Source organism: Trachemys scripta, chromosome 2 (genome assembly GCF_013100865.1).
Source record: "Trachemys scripta elegans isolate TJP31775 chromosome 2, CAS_Tse_1.0, whole genome shotgun sequence".
Taxonomy (NCBI): Eukaryota; Metazoa; Chordata; order Testudines; family Emydidae; genus Trachemys; species Trachemys scripta.
The window spans coordinates 157,297,384-157,312,672 of record NC_048299.1 but is presented as its reverse complement, the minus strand read 5'-3'; the positions used below and the strand labels follow the sequence as shown (position 1 = coordinate 157,312,672).

Below are 15,289 nucleotides of genomic sequence, written 5' to 3'. Positions count from 1 at the left end.
GCCGGAGCCCCGGAGGGGAAGTGCCCGGCTGGGGGCACAGGGTCCGGAGGCATAGGGGTTGCCCAAAGCCCGAGCGCTACCGGCTTCACGGTTTGCTGGGCAGCCTCCAGAACCTGCGCCCCCGGCTGGGTGCTTCCCCTCCCGGGCTCCAGCTGCACTGGGGAAGCGCCGGCTGGGGGCACAGGGTCTGGGGGCTGCCCGGGAAACCATGGAGCTGGTGGCACTGGGGCAGCCCTTTCCCCCTGGCTGGGAGTGGGAGGGAGGAGGGGGTGGAGTTAGGGTGGGGAAGGGGCGGAGTTGGGGCAGGGCTAGGGGTGGGGAAATGGATGTGGCCATGGCCCGTGGAGGGTCCTCTTTTTTTATTTATGAGATATGGTAACCCTAGGCAATCACAATATTCAGGGCTTTGTCTTATATAGACACTTATTACCCCCCATCCCCGCCCTGATTTTTCACACTTATTATCTCATCACCCTACATTCAACATCACCCAGTATGGCCAACACTCAAAAGTCAACCCCACCTTCAAACCCATTTTTAAATGGGTGCTTTTTCTTCACTTCATTTCTAAGCCTGTCCTTGCTCTTTCTCATTTCTGTGCTCAGCTCACGGTTTCAGATTTCTCTCTGCAAGCGGGAGGGCTGGAAACTTCCATTTTTTTCTAGAGGTAAATGAAAACCAAGATTCTCATATAGTCACAGCCCTCCAACAGCTGGGGTTTTAAGAAAAACTATCACAAGCATCAGTAACAATGGAATTTACTATAGTACCCAAAGGGCTCAGTCATGTATCCTACCTAGCCCTATGGTTCTGGGTGCTATAATCACCTGAAGAAGAGCACTGTGTAGTTCAAAAGTTTGTGTCTCTCATTAACAGAAGTTGGTCCAATAAAAGATATTACCTCACCCACCTTGTCTCTCTAATAATCATACATAATAAGTAACAGCCCCAGCCCCAAAAAGCTTACAGTCTTGGTTGGTGAAAAGATGCAACAGCTGGAGAGGCTGCACAGAAATAACCTCACCTTATTCTGGTGATTAGTCTGTCTCTCTGGTGGGGGTGGACAACTCAGATATAAAAGCAGCACAATGAGAAAGAAACCCAGTAACAAACTCATAGTGGAACACACAAACTAACTGACTCCCTTCCTCTCACCCCCATTTCTCTCTCTGTGGGTGTCTGGCTGGCCAGCTGGTTGTTCCCACCACTCCCATTCTATATCTCTTCTAGTTTCACATTGTGTAGGCCTTGTTTTCTCCTGTAGTGCTTGGATCTGGAGAGCGCTCCCCAAAATGTGTTTCCTCCTGCTCATGGAATATGGCAGATACTGTTCCATTAACACTGACAAGAACATCTATTGTTCCTCCCTCAAATCCTTTCTAAGGTCTGGAAAGAGAAACATGCTGTTGCTTTCAGACAGGATATCCTGTTGCTCCAATTTTAGCAGCACATCTCTGTTCCTTCATGTCTACCAAAAGCTAAAATAAAAGCACCCCCGTTATTTCCAGTGTCAGTGTTTCCTCCCATCCATATTCTGAAATATCTCACCACAAATATAGTTTTTTCTCAATATAAGCTTTCTGCAGTCATGATTAAGGCTAAGATTTTGTCATGGATATTTTTAGTAAAAGTCAGGGACAGGCCACGGGCAATAAAGAAAAATTCACGGAAGCCTGATAATAATTAGAAAAGGCAGACATGTTCAATAAATATTTCTCTTCTGTATTTGGGGAAAAACAGATGACATAGTCTCATCCTATGATGATGATAACATTCTTTCCATTACACTAATATCTCTGGAAGATATTAAAAAGAAGCTACTCAAGTTAGACATTTTAAAATCAGCAGGTCTAAATAACTTGCATTCAAGAGTTTTAAAAGAGCTGGCGGGGGAGTTCACTAGACCGTTAATATTGATTTTCAATAAGTCTTGGAGCACAGAAGACTGGAAGAAAGCTAAAGTTGAGCCAGTTTTTAAAAAGAATAAATGGGACAACCTGAGTAATTCTCCAGTCACTGATTATTTTTAAATCAAGCTTGGATGTTTTTCTAAAAAATGAGCTCTAATAATTTGGGCGGGGTGGGGGGGGATTCTATGGCCTGTGTTATACAGGAAATGAGATTTTGTGATCACAGTGCTCTCTACTGGCCATGGAGTCTATGAATCTATGATATACAATTCAGCAGAGATAGCACCCCATTTATAAGCATGTGAAACATGGACAGTTTACTGCAAACACATTAAGTATCTTGTAAAATTTCATGTGTGCTATATCTGTTCTATTCTAAAGCTCTGGACACTCAATAATAGATTTAAAAGTGGCAATTCTTCAACACAAACATTTCAAAAACAGACTCCAACAAGAAACTGCAGAAGTGGAATTAATTTGCAAACTGGACACCATCAAATTAGGCCTGAATAAAGACTGGGAGTGGATGGGTCACTACAAAAGCTAATTTCCCCATACAGTTCTGTCTCATCTTACGGGGGGTTCTGTTCTGCGGTTAGTGCGTAAAGCGAAAACCGCGTATAGTCAAAATTACATTGAGTTTAATGGCAGGCGGAATCGCCCGCACTACAGGTACAGTATTAAAATTGTTATTTTTCTCTTTTTGTTTGTTTGTTTTTGCCAATCGCGTAAAGCTGAAATCACGCATGTTAAATGCATGTAAGATGCGACAGACCTGTACTAATTTCCCCCTACTCACACCTTCTTGTCAACTGTTTGAAATGAGCCACCCTGATTACATTGCCCTCATTACCACTACAAAAGTGATTTTTCCTCCCTTGGTATTCTATTGTTGAGAATAGCCCACTTCCACTTTAATTGAATTGTCTCGTTAGCACTGACCCCCCACACTTGGTAAGGCAACTCCCATCTTTTCATGTCCTGTGTATATATATACCTGTCTACTGTATTTTCCACTCCATGCATCTGATGAAGTGGGTTTTAGCCCACAAAAGCTTATGCCCAAATACATTTGTTAGTCTCTAAGGTGCCACAAGGACTCCTCGTTGTTTTTGCTGGTACAGACTAAAACGGCTACCACTCTGAAAATGATGAGACAAAGTCTCAAACATTAAAGTCTTTGAAAAAGCAAAAAACAACCAGCAACAAGGCAATGTAATCAAAGCTCTGCTTAAACAGGCAGGTCATAGTATAAGAATGGGCGATGATAGACTCCCAACAAAACTTTTCTATAGTGAGCTGAAACTCAGAAAATGCAAGAGGGGTAGTCAATGAAAGCCCTTCACACTTCAGCAGAATCTCACCTCATGCAGCATAACTACTGATAACTTTGAAGACAGAGCCACAGACAGATCTGAATGGAAAGCAACTATCCATAAAGGTTGTAAACACTTTGAGGAAGACAGATGTGAAAAATCGATCAAAATGACAGCCAAGTATCAAGAGGGAGCCTGCACATTCCTGTGTGATATCTGTTTGTGATCTTGTTCTTCACAGATTGGACTATACAGCCACATAAGAACACACATGACACCGTGACATCACTGTTAGATGCAACAGTCATCTACCTATTATTTAGTTAGTTTAATTACTAAGATATATTCTCACACTATTAATTTATTCTGAATTTAAAACTTTTAGTAACATAGGTCTGTGAAAAGACACTCAAACAGGTTTTAAACATAGGATCCAGGAGACAGATATGGTCTGTTTCTGTTATTTATTCAGCCTATATGACAGATTCAGATTTTGCAGAATGCAAGTTTTCATTAAAAGAAGAATATCTCTAGCTCTTACTATTGTAAAGAAAATCTTAAAAATATGAAACATGTGTAGCCTATACCTAACTGAGGCAGCGTGGTTTTCCTGAATCTGTACACAGCCTGAAATAACAGCTCTAAGAGATGTGAACTAGTCATCTAATTGGGATGCAACTCTTGAATCACATCATGAGCCATATTTTACAATAATAAAGGTACATGACTGAGCATGTAACTTGCATGGTTATTACCACTTTGTCAACAAATCAGTTAATTGCGTGCACAAAAAAACAAATAATTTTAAACAGCAATTTGTCTTCTCAACAGAATTAATTTGGTACCCTTACTGTAAATAACTGAATATGCTGTACACCACAACACAGAATATATGGCAATGAAGGTGACAACAATGTGAGTCCTTGTAGTCTCCCCCGTTCTAATGCAGCACTGAAGGCATTAACAATCCTTGGTCTCTTGACAGCCACACTGGGCAACCCACCTTCCTCCATCAGAGTGAAGTAGGATGACATTTTTTCAACAAATATGTTATGTGCCAAAAATACTCTTTTGATTGAGCTGAAACTATTCATAAATGTGACCAAGTTAGTTTGGGCCAGCTTCAGAGAAGTGAGAGACAGCATGTCTGTCCATCTATCAGCCTTGCAGTTAGAGCACTTACCTGGGATGTGGGAGATGTGTATGCAAATCCCTCCTCTAAATCAGGCAGACAGAAGATTTGAATCCACAACTCCTACCTCACAGTGAGAGACTTAATCACCAGGGAATTGTCATTTTCACTAACTCTCTCTCTCTCTTTGGCCCAATGAATATTTAAGTATTTATACAAAGTAAAATACCTTTCACAGGAGAACCTGAGAGTGACTCATCTCAGAACTGTCTATAGCCTGGTGGTTAGAATACTCATCTAGGAGGGTACAGCTCTGAGTTGAATCCCTGAGCCAGTGTGTGGATTCAAACCTTAGTCTTCTCCTTCCCAAGCAAGTGCCCTAACCACTAGAGGTCACACACATATTTGCTGACAAATTCTGAACATTTTCGGAATCTATCTATTGTTTTTGATTTTTCGGTTTGCAGGTTGAACCAAAAAATAAATTATTTACCCAGCTCTAGATGTAAGATGCCTTAAACAAAACCTTTTGAAACCAACCCAAACCAGCAGGGGGCACCATTGAGATTTGCATGCAGGACACTGAAAGTCTGCTGTCTATATACCTCTACCTCGATATAACACCACCCAATATAACACTAATTCGGATATAACGTGGTAAAGCAGCGCTTGGGGAGGCCCGGGGGGCGGGGCTGCGCACTCCGGTGGATCAAAGCAAATTCAATATAACGCAGTTTCACCTATAACGCGGTAAGATTTTTTGGCTCCCGAGGACAGCGTTATATCGAGGTAGAGGTGTACTTCTAATTCCCCTACCTCTCTAGGTGTCATGTAACAAAAATTAGATTCACACTGGTTCTCCCTATATTGGCCTAAACTCTCCACTCCTCCCTTGATTTATCCAGAACCCTAAAAAGGCTAAATCCTCACCTGGAGAACATACAGATCATTGTAGACCTCTGTTTTTGTGAACAGGTTTGCACAAAAAGATGAGTCTTTCACGGTGTCTTAAAAATGGCAAGACTCCAATTCTTCTTGTGTATCCCATGTAATGTTTACACAAATGTACCAATATATATTTCAAATTTAAGGTGCTAACCCTGGTGAATGAGGTCCTGTCTCTGACTTGGTTTGAAAAGTAATTGAAAAACCAATACATACCTCAAAAATACATGGTAATGTTATCTCCACAGAACCTTCAGCTACTGTATCATGGGTGGTCTACAATAACACAAGTACAAATTCAAGGACTAAAGACAAGATTAAAACATGTAATGTAATAAACTTAATGAGAATCAAGATATCCACCTCCTTAAAGTCCTCTGCCTGCTTTTCCTTTGCTTCTGGTCTAAAACTGCTGTGTACTGTTTCTGTGAACTATTAAACAGTTGCTGAATTTCATATTAGAAATAATTCAGAGGAATAATAATTATAACCATCAATTTAGGCCCGAAAACACAATTTTCAGATGAAAATTAAGTAATGTGAAATGAGACCCTGCCAAGCAGCTTCTGGGCAGCAAGCAGCAAAGAGCTGCTATTAGCATGCCTGAAGCTCCATTGACATTGGGACTGTTCTTAAGTCCTTCACAGCCATAAATCAGTAACCATAGCATCTGTCCTTACTGGGATCATCCATGGACTTAGTACCAAGCAATTGGTTATTTATAAGTTTTCACATTCCCTATCAATGTCAAGGAACTTTTTGGGGGGATTTTACTTCCCCTTTTCAAATTCAGTAAAGGCTTGAACTGAGAGGCTTAGGTTGGACTTCAGCTGTTAAAAACTCTAAATACAAATAATCTTCCAACCTGCTCCATAACCAACAACTGAGAACCAGGACAGACAGAAAGCAATTTATGGTGAAGAGGGGCTAGAAGAAGAGTCCCAAAAGAGTGCTCTAATGGTTAAATGCGGAGACTGTGGAGTAAGCGCAGCTCTGGCCACCCTCCAGTTTAATTCATCTTAGGCTTTGTCTTCACTAGGAAAAAAGGAGTATTTCGCCACATATTAGCTTTAGGCTTCCCCCTAGTTAGTGTTTACCTCAACCTGCTAACGTGTGAAAACTAAAAGTGCCCTGTCCACACTAGGATGTTACCATATGTTAACTAATATATGGTAAAATATCTTTTCTTCCTAGTGTGGATACACACTTGGATTGGGAGATCTATCTTTCTATTTAGGTACTTTCTAACCCCCATTACCTTAGCATCTGTTGCCTCCCAATCTGAAAGAGGAAGAAGAATCTCTCTTCCTTCCCAGCCTGTAAGAGAAATAATTTGATTAGTTTATAGGCAGTTTGTGTGAGTGAGTGGGTGTGTTGGGTATCCATTTGTGTGTGAAGAAATTATTGAAGGGAAACTAAATTGAAGAGATGAGATTTACATTTAGAAACCAATTTAATTACATTGGTACAACTTTCTTGTGGACAAGATCTTAGTTCTGAATAGGGTGAGGCTTGGTGTCACTCTTAGCTCTTGCAGAAGTGAGTTTCAAAGTGTAGGTCTGGCTCCTGTGAAAGTTCTGTCCCTCACACTCAGGGCCGGCTCCAGGCACCAGCTTGGCAAGCAGGTGCTTGGGGTGGCCACTCCGGAGAGGGGTGGCAGGTCCAGCGATTCGGCGGCAATTCAGCGGACGGTCCCTCACTCCCGCTGGGAGCGAAGGACCTTCTGCCGAATTGCCGCTGCAGATCGCGATCACGGTGGGTTTTTTTGGCTGCTTGGGGCAGCCAAAACCCTGGAGCCGGCCCTGCTCACACTCATGAGCCTCCTACTATTGGTCAACAGTTTCATTGTTTTTGGGGAAAGCAACTGTTGTGGGAGATCATCACTGTGGACACAGAGATGATTTCTTGGGTGGCCAGGGCCATTTGCGTGGAGGGTTTTGAATATCTGAACCAATACCTTTAAATAGATTCTGTATTCAGTGAGGACTAAATACAGAGGAAGGAACACTGGGGTGATGTGTCCACTAAAAAGACAACTGCATTTTGTATTGATTGAGGATTTTCCAGGTGTGAAGCTTCATTCCTAGATATGAGTTGCAATAAAGGAGCCTGGAGGTACATTCATGGACACTACAAATTCTATTAGGCCAAATCTCATTTCTGCTTTTCCCTTCTAAGAACTGTTTTGTTTTTCTATTGCAGGTAAACTCAGCCAGAAAGAAATTTCTGTTAATCTACTGAGGAAGATAAAAACACAAACTAATACTGGAGCACATTTACTTTTTAGTTGCAAAAGTATATAGATGCAAATTACCTGCCTCTCTCATGCTCCTTGCAAATTGGTAACGTGGCCCTTGATGGTGAAATCTGAATGACCCTAGATTAGCAATTGGGTTTCTAGTACAGGCAACACAACAGAAATATAAAAAAAGGGGGTATGGATGAAATGAAAATGATGACTCAAGTGTTTTCTTCTATGATTTGATTATGCTATGTTTAAATATGTGTTGAATTAATCAGTTCTCAGTCAGAGACAAGTAGCAGAAAGGAACACGTCATTTTACTGCTCATTAAATAGATTTTGGCAACTCGTACTCACACATTTCTTAGGGTACGTCCAGACTACTCGCTGTATCGGTGGGTAGAGATCGATTTATCAGGGATCACTATATCGCGTCTCGTTAAGACGCGATATATCGATCCCCGAACTCGCTCCCCGTCGACTCCGGAACTCCACTGGAGCGAGCGGCAGCAGCGGAGTCGATGGGGGAGCCGCAGCCATCGATCCCACGCCGTGAGGACGAGAGGTAAGTTGGAATAAGATATGTCGACTTCAACTACGGTATTCCCGTAGCTGAAGTTGCGTAGCTTACATCGACACCCCCTCCAGTATAGACCAGGCCTTAGCCTCAGTTTATGCCCTTTTCTTTTTCTGCCTGTTACCCTGGCAAATGCATTCCTAACACCCACATTCCCTCCATCCTTTAAAAATGGATATCCCTCAGTCATACTCTCGTCTCTTCTAGGGAATACAAATTCTTTCCTATAACCTTGGCTTAGGTATGTACCCTCTGAGAGTTTTAGCACCCTCATTGCCCTCTTTGGTGCCTTTTTGGGGTGTGCCTAGCATAGTGTGAGCACTACTGGAAACAAGAGTAATCTTCAATATCCTCTTTGCTACACGGAACCCTGAACTGTGTCCAGCACTCCAGGTTTGGTCTCACTGCCCCTGTGACCCTTTCTCATTCCTGCTATATCCCTCTCTCACTACCTCCTTTTTGCTCTTTGATTTCTTGTTGGCTGAGCTAGTAAGTTTAGTTTTCTGTCATCATTGTTCTCCAGACCTTTCTTCTAATCAGTGCCTTGCTGATGGGGATAATTTAGGGCAGAATCCACTTTGTCCTTTTCAGTCCTACCTTAATTATTTTATTATATTTTTCTACATTAAAACACAAAAGTCCCTTGTTAGCTCCAGCCCCCATTTAGTTCTGTGCCTTTCAATCCAATGCCCTGCTCTATGGTACCAGCTGGTCTTCCTAGTTATGTCTTCAGCAAATTTGCACATCTTGCATATTCCCTTTTCTGTGTCATTGATATATTGTGAGCAAAACTGGGCCCAACAGCAATGCCTGCAACATTTTACTTGTCACACCTCTGCTACCTGATCTGTAACAATTTACTATAATTCTCTCATCTCTGTTACTAAGTCAATTGCTATGCAATTGAGGATTTCAGTTGCTTATATTAGATAGCCTTTTATTTTGCTGCTTCACTACTGTCTGTTCTCATTGTCACTTTCCAAAAGCAATTAATCAAGTGTGTTAAACATGCCTTCGCTTTTGGAAATCCCTGGTTACTGTCTTTCTCTTACAACATACTGGTTTAAGAAGGGCACCCTTTCTGGCCTCCTGAATGAGCTGCATACATGCAATATATGCAGCAGAGTAACACCTACCTGCTTCACTGTGCAGGCCAGTTAATTATACATAAACACAAACAGCTCTTTGTTACCTGTCCATCTGAAGATCATTTCTCCCTCCTTATGGTGATGTCATCTGCTTTTTTTTCCCATCTCAGCTCTAGAGTTGGCGATGCCAGGAATATTTCTTTCTTTTCCTTTGTAAATCCAGAATATAAATCACCCTTTATTAATGAGCTATTGGAGCACTATATCAATGAAAGGAGTTGTTACTGTATCACAATAACATTTAATTATCTTTAATATAGCACCAAAGATGTATATGGAGCTGATCAGTAGATAATATGTGCCTCTGCCCTGAGGAGCAGCTTCTCATCATTATATTGCTATTATACAAAAGCTTTTCATTATTATACTGCTGTTTTATCACCAGTGTCCTAACTCGGCCTTAAATACATTCCAAATAACATGCAGAATAAATTTAAACAACGTGCCCAGCGGCTTCCTTAATGAGAGGTGTATTCCAGGTATACATGGCAGAAACATGGACCTCTGAGTCTGATAGCTAGGATATAGGAACTCTACACCCATTGGGAGGTTTTTACAGTAGTTTATGGCCACTTTCTGACAGCTCTACATGATGCCACATGATCCATCCCCTGTCACCCATTCCCAGCTTCTGGCAAACAGAAGCTAGGGACACCATCCCCGCCCATCCTGACTAATAGCCATTGATGGATCTATCCTCCATGAACTTATCTAGTTCTTTTTTGAACCGTGGTATAGTCTTGGCCTTCACAACATCCTCTGGCAAGGAGTTCCACAAGTTGACTGTGCGTTGTGTGAAAAAATACTTCCTTTTGTTTGTTTTAAACCTGCTGCCTATTAATTTTATTTGGTGACTCCTAGCTCTCGTGTTCTGAGGAGTAAATAACACTTCCTTACTTACTTTCTCCACACCAGTCATGATTTTATAGACCTCTATCATATCCCCCCCTTAGTCATCTCTTTTCCAAGCTGAAAAGTCCCAGTCTTATTAATCTCTCCTCATATAGAAGTTGTTCCATACCACTAATAATTTTTGTTCCCCTTTTCTAAACCTTTTCCAATTCCAATATATCTTTTTGAGCTGGGGTGACCACATCTGCACGCAGTATTCAAGATGTGGGCATATCATGGATTTATATAGAGGCAATATGATATTTTCTGTCTTATTATCTACCCCTTTCTTAATGATTCCCAACATTTTGTTCACTTTTTTGACCTTCGCTGCACATTGAGTGGATGTGAATTATTCACAATGATTCCAAGATCTCTTTCTTGAATGGTAACAGCTAATTTAGACACCATCATTTTATATATATAGTTGGGATTATGTTTTAATTAATTAAATAAATAATTAATAATTTTTGTTGCCCTTTTCTAAACCTTTTCCAATTCCAATATATCTTTTTTGAGCTGGGGTGACCACATCTGCACGCAGTATTCAAGATGTGGGCATATCATGGATTTATATAGAGGCAATATGATATTTTCTGTCTTATTATCTACCCCTTTCTTAATGATTCCCAACATTCTGTTCGCTTTTTTGACCTTCGCTGCACATTGAGTGGATGTGAATTATTCACAATGATTCCAAGATCTCTTTCTTGAATGGTAACAGCTAATTTAGACACCATCATTTTATATCTATAGTTGGGATTATGTTTTCCAATGTGCATTAGTTTGCATTTATCAACCTTGAATTTCATCTGCCATTTTGCTGCCCAGTCACCCAGTTTTGTGAGATCCTTTTCTAGCTCTTTGCAGTCTAATTGGGACTTAACTATCTTGAGTTTTGTATCATCTGCACATTTTGCCACCTCACTGTTTACCCCTTCTTCCAGATAATTTATGAATATGTTGAATAGGACTGGTCCCAGTACAGACTCCTGGAGGACACCACTATTTACCTCTCTCCATTCTGAAAACTAACTATTTATTCCTACCCTCTGTTTCCTATCTTTTAATGAGTTACTAGTCCATGAAAGGGCCTTCCCTCTTATCCCATGACAGCTTAGTTTACTTAAGAGTCTTTGGTGATGGACCTTGTCAAAGATTTTTCTGAAAATCTAAGTACACTGTGTCCACTGGATCCTCCTTGTCCATGCTTGTTGACCCCCCTCAAAGAATTCTAGTAGATTGGTGAGGCATGATTTCCCTTTACAAAAACCATGTTGTTGTTTTCCCCAACAAATTATGTTCATCTATGTGTCTGACAATTAATGCTGTTTGAGTTCCTGAGGGCTTGTCTACACTTAAAATGCTGCAGTGGCACTGCTGCAGCAGTAGCACTTCAGTATAAATACTACCTATGCTGACGGGAGAAGTCCTCCCATCACTGTAGGCCTCCCCAAGAGGCAGTAGCTAGGTTGATAGAAGAATTCTTCCATTGACCTAGTGCTGGTCTATACCGGGGTTAGGTCGGTATAGCGATGTCTCTCAGGGGTATGGATTTCCCTGAGAAACATCGCTATACCGTTGTAAATTCCTAATGTAGACCAAGCCTTAATTGTGCATTTCTTACCCGAGAGAGATAAGGTGAGTGAGGTAATATATTTTATTGGACCAACTTCTGTTGGGGAGAGAATCTGGTCCAATAAAAGATATGACCTCACACAGCTTGTCTCTCTAATATCCTGGGACTGACATGGCTACAACTGCAACTACACTGCACACAACATTTCTTATCTTGACATCTTTGGATTTCTTTCAAGTGTAACCTTAACTAGAAATTTTGTGGATTTATTATGCTTCATTTGGGGATAATTATAATATCCCTATTAGTTATATTTTTACCCTTAATTTACTAATATGTATTCTCAAACTCAGTTCCACCTTCATGTAGGTTTTATTTTGTCTGAGAATACATATATGACTCCCTTTTAAGAACTATCCCTACTATCTCTGCAGGAAAGTCCTTTCCCCTTCCCCAAGATCAGGGATGAGGCATACTGGATGGTCAGGGTTTGTGGAAAGCTTGCCCTGCTGTTCTGCTTTAGCTAAACAGAAGACCAAGCCAACGCCTTTCACCAGCACTAAATCTACACAATTTTTTAAAGCCAAAGGTCGTATACAAATTAGCGAATTAAATCATTTGCACAAAATGTCTCACATGGAACTGCACAAAACTTGGTAGCTATAACCATTCCCTATTTTCTGCACAAGTCAACAGCAGTGCCGGGCATTTGGGAATACCGAGGCATTGCTATGATAAAAGGCCAAAAAGTAAATGAACTCTAGAATAAAGCATGAAATGTCACAGACATGGCCACATAACCGCATTGTAACAAACTGTAAAAAGTCCATGATTTTTCCCAAACATAATTAAATCAGTGTCTAATTGGGATCATTAGGGCTTTTATCTTCTGCTCCCTATTGGATAAAATTGAGAGTCCCTGCAGTTTGAAAGGGTCTTATCTGTATTGATGAAGTCTGCCCCAAATATTATGAGTTGGTCTACAGACTTTGTGATTGTGAGCTGAATGCAGAAGGTCATCTTTTCTGCAGAGGTTTTTCATCTCTAGAATGGTCAGAAGTTTCAGTCTTTCCTTCCAGTCTGTGACATTTTCACAGTAACCTAACTAACCTTGCCCAGGAGAACCAAAATGAACTGTTTTCCCCCATTCCTTTCCTAGTACAAAGACCACACAGGCCTCCCCAGTCCCTAAGGAATTGGCCAGTCTGGAAGCAATGAAGATTAGCCAATGTCCTCAAGTTTATTAATTGCTCTTAGTTTATTCATTGTACAACAGCCAGAATCCTTCAGCAAGGAGAGATTTAAAATAAAGATGTATTATTTATTATAGTGTATTTATATTTTCTATTATACATTAAGGTCCTGACCACTCATGAACATTAAAGATCCTGTGATGCTTTTCATAACATTATGGATATTAACCCAGATGTCCTGGCCAAATTCCAGCTTAGGAACTACATCCTGCCTTCCTAAATGCCCCTCTGCAGTTGGATATAGGATTCCTCTTCACTCCCTCTCCAAAACTGTTATGCAGTGTTAGTGTGTACTGTCAGACAGCTGCTGCCTTTGACCCCAAAGCAGATGCACTTTAGTTTTGGGTGAAGTGATCCTTGAGTAGAGCTTGTGTATCTGTTTAAGTCTGTAAACTATTTGGGATCCTTGGCTGAAAAGAGCTCTCAGGGGTAAGAAGAAGAAAGAGCCACTTTAAATGCCAGATCATCATTATGCCTCTAATATAGCACAGCTGTGGGTCAATGGGTTGAGAACTCTATGTCTGCACAGATCTCACCTTTACATGGATTTTGAGAGTTGGATGTTAATTGATCCTAATGGATAATATGTTTATACTAGTAGATTTTATTTGAGGAGAAATCATAAACATTTGATATTCAATATAAGGATCTATGTGAATAAAAGCAACATTATTACCAGGTGAAAATGGCTACAGAACAGCAAGGAATGGATAGTAATGCATGCTATTTTTAATCACCATAATATTTGTGGCATTAATGATGCCATACATATTATTATTATAAAAATTACTATTAAATAAATACCATTTATTTGGTTTTGGGTAAATCCCTAAACAAATGGGATATTTGTTATCACAATACTTTTCCCTTTTTAAAAGAAACAAGTTTTCCTGCATTGGCTAAACCTGCTATAGAGCTGTGCCAAACAGAAGATACAGCAGTAAACTCTGTAAACAGTTCTGTACAGGTCTTTCTTCTCTATAACTTTGTCATGAAAAATCATGGATGCTTCTTTCCCAAGGTTAATTATTTTATTGTTTAAAATAAAGTTAAGAGCCCTGCCCAGGCAAAGAAAAGCAATGTTAGTATTACTATTTTCTATTCATCTATTTCTAGGGTGACAAGATGTCCCGATTTTATAGGGACGGTCCCAATTTTGGGGTCTTTTCTTATATAGGCTCCTATTACCGCCCCCACCCTGGTCCCGATTTGTCACATTTGCTGTCTGGTCACCCTATTTCCAAAATCTTGTTATTCTTTTTGCATTTAAAAAAAAAACGCAAATAATTATACATCTTTTATCTGCAAAAGTTCTCATGCCAAGTCATGAGCAACCCTAAAGTAAATTAATGAACACACAACAGAACAGTTTTTGTCAAGGAAATAGATTTCCATTTCAAGTTTCCAGGGAGTTATGGAAAAATAATCATAAAATTATTATGTAAGATACCTTGACAAGATCCTGATAGCTCTTCTGGCCTTTGAGAGACACCTGGATCAGTTGGGACACTACTCTGAAATTCAAACTTTTCCAAGAATGTTCTGGTGTCCTGCTAGTACCTGTGGAGAGCAATTTGCAGTTACACAACTGTTTACTGCTGCAGAAATGCAGCTTGACTGCTTCTGAGCTGTCAAAGTGGAGACCATGTTGCATTCTAAACTAAATAAATGCTCTTCCCAGGATTGCTGGGGATTTTACTATAAACCTAAAGGGGAAACTAAAAGGAGAAGAGTCCAGTGAAAGATGCTTCCAGCGCTGAATTCAGAGTGTTGTTGGTTAGTATAGGAAGAGCCTGAAGAATCAAAGGTCAGCAAAAAGCCACAGCTGAGTTAAGAAATGCATATCCCAGTGCAAGATGGGTGCAGCCACAGTCAAAGGACTGGGCATTTGAGAAATGATGTTGCCAAAGTGTACATTATCTTGATGGGTAAAACAACTTTTTATTATCTGCAGCATGCCATATGCAATGATCTTGCTGGTGTAACTGTCAGTTTGTGCTGTGAAAATGGAAAGCAGGGTGAAGGGGAGAACAGGCAGTATTTGACTTCTGAACAAATTCCTTATTTTAATTGTATCACTTTGAACATTTTATAATTTGATACTAATAAAGCCAACCTAATGTAGGGTTACCATACGTCCGGTTTTTCCCGGACATGTCCAGCTTTTCGGCAATCAAACCCCCGTCCGGGGGGAATTGCCAAAAAGCCGAACATGTCTGGGAAAATGCCGGCCGGGCACTTCCCCTCCCGCGGCGGCTCTGCTCCTCCCCGGACTCTCGGCTCTTAAACAGAGCCG

At 40.7% G+C, this 15,289-nt stretch overlaps 1 long non-coding RNA gene across 2 annotated transcripts in view; it reads right to left on the bottom strand.

Annotated features, from left to right (window-relative positions):
- Positions 1 to 512: 512 nt before the first annotated feature.
- The window catches only part of LOC117873050, a 24,818-nt gene continuing 10,041 nt past the window's right edge, over positions 513 to 15,289 (bottom strand). The window contains exons 4-8 of one of the 2 annotated variants that reach the window (XR_004644628.1): positions 14,444 to 14,553; positions 9,315 to 9,419; positions 6,562 to 6,620; positions 5,520 to 5,579; positions 513 to 661 (exon numbers count right to left, since the gene is read on the bottom strand). This is a non-coding gene — a long non-coding RNA (uncharacterized LOC117873050). The remainder of the gene's footprint in view (positions 662 to 5,519; positions 5,580 to 6,561; positions 6,621 to 9,314; positions 9,420 to 14,443; positions 14,554 to 15,289) is intronic. The other variant, XR_004644627.1, reaches the window with a different exon arrangement.